Here is a 6,143-nt window from a genome sequence, read left to right as displayed (position 1 = left end):
GGTTGGAAACAGGGGAGAGACGTAAAGAATTATCAAACTAATATCCCTTATTCTTCTATTAGCTGTCAAGTGCTGTTAACATTGTTAACTGTTAGTTAACAGAGTCAGTTTGTGTTAGTTAACAGAGTCAGTTTCAGTTAGTTAGATTAGCAATATAAAAGATGGAATTAGTTCATTGTACAGGGATCGGATTATATTGTATTCTCTTAGATTACTTTGTTTTGATAACCAGTTCATTCTGATTTCTATCAATACAATTCTCCTGCTTGATTACCCAATCATAACAGTGCTTCTTTTCAATCTTGCTTTCTTTAGATGGTATCAGAGCAGTAAAGATTCAATTCTGCACAATTAACAATGGCAAGAACCAAGAAGCTTCGAAACAGGAGATATGTTGTTGAAGATGATTTAGAGGATGAAGAAAATGTCAATTCCGATATGGAAATTTCACCATTACTGGGGAATCGAAACAAAAACAGAGAACAGAAGAAGAAAGTTTCAGATTCAGGAGGGAAACCGAGCAAGAAGAATGGGGAGAAATCGAAATCGATCTCGATTGAAGAACAAGAAGATGATGAAATGGAATCTCTTATGATGCTTCAGAGTTCTGATCATCCAGGGCTTGCTTTGGTGAGTGTTCCACTAACTCCACAGAACTTTCTTTCTTGGAAAAAGGCAATAAAGATCAGTTTATCTGCCAAAGATAAACTTGATTTTATCCTCAGGGATGATCTAAAGCCTGTAATGGGATCTTCCATGTACAAAAAGTGGAAGAAATGTGATAGCATGGTACATGCTTGGCTATTGAACTCAATCTTAAAAGAATTGAAGGAGTTCTTCATGTATGTTACATCTGCTCGAGAATTGTGGATTGTGCTTGAACAATGCTATGGTGAGTCAAATGGGCCATTGATTTATCAAGTAAAGAAGGAATTGGCTTCTTTAGTTCAAGGGAAGATGTCTGTGAGCGGTTACTATACAAGAATGAAGAAATTGTGGGAAGATTTGGCAGAGCTAAATCCCATAATGCTTGCGGTTCTTCAATGAAGAATTTTGTGGAAATGCAGGAAGCAGATCATTTGATGCAGTTCTTGATGGGTCTTAATGAGATGTATGATGCAGTTAGAGATTCAATATTGATGCAGGATCCTCTTCCATCTGTGAATAAAGCATATGCTATGATACAGAAAATGGAAAGGCAAAAGCAGAATGTTAGCATGGCTATGGACAAGATAGAGATTGCTACTCATGTCTCTGGGTCATATAACAAGGCTGAATGTGAAGAAAGCAAAAGCAAGGATGAAATGGTATGCAGTCACTGTAGTAAGACATGGCATTTGAAGGAGTCTTGTTTCAAGATAAAGGGGTACCCAGATTGGTTTAAACCCAAAAAGAAGAATGCAAATGGCAAGAAACAAGGCACACAGCAGGCTCATTTGGCTAATTTTTCACAAGAAGGAGACAGTGGTGATGAAAACACAGATAATAGTGCTGAAGCATTCTCTCAAATGTTTCAGAAAGAGTTTCACAAGTTCATGAATCTCAAGAACAAGGAGATGGCAAACCTATGTGCTACAGGTTTTGCAAGTACCATTTATTCCCTTAATGCTTTCCAATATCCTGATCACACTGAATCATGGATTATAGACTCAGGGGCAACATCCCATATGAGCAACAATCTTTCTAATTTTGTGGAGATACATGTGGTTAAGGGATCTAATTCAGTTTTTCTACCTGACGGGACTGCTAAACAAATTGTTCATACTGGCATGGTGCATTTTACTGCAAGATTCAAATTGATGAATGTGCTTCATATCCCTACTTTTAAGTACAATCTATTATCAGTGGGTCAGTTGCTAAGAGAAGCCGAGATAGAAGTTATCTTTAACCCTGATACATGTGTTCTGCAGGACCAGATGACTAAAGAAGTTCTGGCAGTGGGTTTCTTACAAAATGGGCTGTATATATTGAATAAAACCTCATTTCAGGGATCCACGTTACAGAAATACACAAAAACAAAACAAATAGCCTTACATACTTGTACTACAGGGTCAATTGATGACAGTCTGGTGTGGCATTACAGACTTGGTCATGTGTCTTGGAAGAAATTAAAGCATGTAGACAGACTGAAAGGTGTAGACTGTTTGTCATCATGCTGTGAGATTTGCCCTTTAGCAAAACAGCATAGATCAGCTTTCCCTATCAGCCAAACTGTTACGAAGAAGATTTTTGACATACTTCATGTTGACATCTGGGGTCCTTATCATGAGCTAAGCAGCAACGGCTCTAGATATCTCTGACATTAGTAGATGATTACTCCAGGGCTCTATGGGTTATTCTACTAAAAAACAAAGCTGAAGCCTGTTCATCTTTACATCAGTTCCTTATACTGATACACAATCAGTTTGACACTAAAGTGAAAATTCTCAGGAGTGATAATGGAGCTGAATTTATCAGCAAAGAATGCCAACATATGTTACAAAACATTGGCATTCTACATCAAAAAGCTTGTGCCTATACCCCACAACAAAATGGGGTTATAGAGAGGAAGCACAGACACTTATTAGAGGTAACAAGGTCTCTACTTTTTCAATTTGGTTTATCTAATGATTTCTGGGGAGAAGCTATAATGACTGCAACTCATATTATCAATCTTTTACCAGTAGAACGGTTGAAATGGAAATCTCCATTTGAATTGCTCCATAAAAGAAAACCAGACTATGACCATCTTAAAGTCTTCGGTTGTCTTTGCTATGCAACTAATTTGCAATCTAAGAAGGATAAGTTAGCAGCCAGAGCTTTCAAAGCTATCTTTCTAGGATATAAGACTGGTCAAAAAGGCTATGTTGTTATGGATTACAATACAAAAGTTTTTCATGTTACAAGAGAGGTGTCTTTTCATGAGAATTCTTTTCCTTACAAGTCTAATGATCAAGATGTTATGCAGTCTACTGAGATACAGATGCAAGTCCCTAGTTCTTCTGCTGACACCAATGCAGAGGAACTATTTTCCTCCACATCAGGATCTGATATTCCTAATTCAGACCTGTTATCTGCTCCTCTATTATCAAGTACCCGCAGGAAAGTACAGAAACCAGCATGGTTGAGTGACTTTGTAGCATCTGTGCAGGCTGTTCAACAAGTCTTTACTTCTTCCACAGAAATCTGTATTGTACCAGAATTTCAACCTTCTCATCAGGCTTTTCTAGCTCACCTAGATGAGAGCAAGGAGCCAAAGAACTATACAGAAGCTTCCAAAGATGACAGATGGATAGCAGCAATGAATCAAGAGATCAATGCACTAGAAGAAAATCAAACCTGGATTTTAACATCTCTACCAGAGGGAAAGAAAGCTATACCTTCTGGATGGGTGTTTAAGATCAAGAGGAAAGCAGATGGTTCTATTGATAGGTTCAAAGCTAGACTTGTAGCCAAAGGTTACAATCAAGTTTATGGGATTGACTACACTGACAGTTATTCACCAGTTGCAAAGGTTGTCTCAGTCAGAGTTTTTCTAGCCATAGCAGCATCATATGGATGGCCAATACACCAAATTGATATTAACAATGCCTATCTACACGGTTATATTGATGAAGACCTATATATGCTTTCTCCACCAGGTTATAAAAAGGCAGGCAAAGATCAAGTTTGTAAACTGTAAAAGTCTCTCTATGGACTTAAGCAGGCAGGCAGACAATGGAACAAAGAGATGGCTTCTAAACTACTCCTCTTTGGTTTCAATAGATCTAAACACGACCATTGCTTGTATACTAAAGAGCGTACAGAGAGTTACACAGTCATTGTTCTATATGTAGATGACTTACTAATCACTGGAAATCAGGAGGGTGAAATCATTGCAGTCAAGCAATTTTTGGATCAACAATTCACCATCAAGGATCTGGGGTATGTTAAGTTCTTCTTAGGCATTGAAGTAGCCAGATCAGAAGAAGGCATGGTTATCTCACAAGGAAAGTATACAAGGGATCTACTTAAGGATGCAAATATGGCAGATGCAGCAGCAGCTCCAGCTCCTTTGCCATCTGGTTATGAATCTAATATTACATCAACTCCACTGAATAGTCCCGATTCATACAGAAGACTGATAGGGAGATTATTATATCTTGGCTTTACAAGGCCTGATATAAGTTTTCCTACACAACAGCTTAGTCAATACATGTCCAAGCCTTTCCAACATCATATGGATGCAGCATTACATATTCTCAGATACTTGAAGGGGACACAGAATAGAGGTATATTCTATCCAAAACAATCCGAGATGAAGTTGAAAGCTTATTGTGACTCAGATTGGGATGTATGCAAAGGATCTAGGAGGTCTGTTACAGGGTATTGCATCTTTATTGGCAAATCCATGGTTTCTTGGAAGAGTAAGAAACAGTCAGTAGTTAGTAGGTCATCTGCAGAAGCTGAATACAGAAGCTTAGCCATTACTGCTTGTGAAGTTAAGTGGATTAATTTTCTACTTAAGGAGTTCAGGATTCAAGTACAGCTGCCTATACCTCTACATTGTGATAACACTTCAGCAATTGCTATAGCTGTCAAGTGCTGTTAACATTGTTAACTGTTAGTTAACAGAGTCAGTTTGTGTTAGTTAACAGAGTCAGTTTCAGTTAGTTAGATTAGCAATATAAAAGATAGAATTAGTTCATTGTACATGGATCGGATTATATTGTATTCTCTTAGATTACTTTGTTTTGATAACCAGTTCATTCTGATTTCTATCAATACAATTCTCCTGCTTGATTACCCAATCATAGCCGTGCTTCTTTTCAATCTTGCTTTCTTTAGAAGAGAGAAGGAAGAGGATAAATTATTTTTATATATTAAGAGGATGAGGATTTATAATATGGCCAATATAGAAGAGGGAAGACACTGATTGACTTTGTTTGGTATTGCAAATTATTCTATACTAAGAAAAGATACCATAGCTTTGCTTCGGACAAGAAATAATTGAGAAAATAATTAAATTTTATAGTAGTAAAAAAAGTAAATTTTTTATAATAGAATTTTTCATGAAAATTATGTAACAAAATAAAAAAGAAAAAAACTCAATAATAAATAAAATGTATGGTTATTTTCTGTATCAAATACGTCATTATAAAGTCAACGTATTGTTATTATTCTGCCATAGTATGTGTACGTATCAAATACGTTGTCGTACAACAATCATCAAATGACTCATATTCAATCCTAAAACTCTCACACTGTATAATGTCAGTTATATATCTCTTTCCTCATGCTTCTGTTAACCAAACTACATATTCACCATCTCTCTGCGTCTTTTTGTCCACACCAAAGAATGACGAATCTGAAAGAGCGAGAATCCATGGACGAATCCACAAAGTTGATATTGAACTGAAATTACTAATACTGAAATTAAGTGACAAAGAACATAGTCTCTCTCTCAACTCTTAGTCCATTACTTATTTCTTTTTTTATTAATAATTTATTATTGATGAGTCTCTCTCTGTCACAATTGATAAATAGTACATTATAATTTTAATGATAAAAAATAAATAAAAGATGAATATTTAGAGATGATGCCTATTTTAGTATTTTTTTTTAAATGACTAAAAGTAAATTGTGTATATCATTTTTAAAGAATGAACTAATAATCTATTGAACTAATAATCTATTGGAGATGCTCTAAAGTTATAATTTTATGTCTCAAATTATTTTAGTGATTTTTTAACTGCGTTATTCGATAAACATTGATATTGAATTTTTTTTTTACGTAAAACCTTTTTTTTGAACCAGAATTGCAACTTTATTAGATAATAGGACCAGCGTCCTCACGAATAACATTTGCTAGCTATATAGACAATACACTGAAAAGACTATCGTTAGTATTGGAATAAACTCGCCTAGCCATAACATGAGCGGTCGTATTCGCTAAACGATAAATAAAATACAATTTAAAACCAAAATGCAAGTTGATGATATCCATGCAGTCTTGAAAAATCAAACCGAACTCCGAACTATCTTATCTGTCAGAATTAACTACATCAACAACTAATTTGACGTCCGATTCAAAGACAACATTTATGAAATATTGGCTAGCAAGCCAACTCAATTAGGTACTCTTTTTACAACTTTGAAATAATTTTAGTAAATTATCTCAAGAA

This window comes from Euphorbia lathyris, chromosome 2 (assembly GCF_963576675.1).
Source record: "Euphorbia lathyris chromosome 2, ddEupLath1.1, whole genome shotgun sequence".
Classification (NCBI taxonomy): Eukaryota; Viridiplantae; Streptophyta; class Magnoliopsida; order Malpighiales; family Euphorbiaceae; genus Euphorbia; species Euphorbia lathyris.
Note: the sequence above shows the minus strand (reverse complement) of the source record.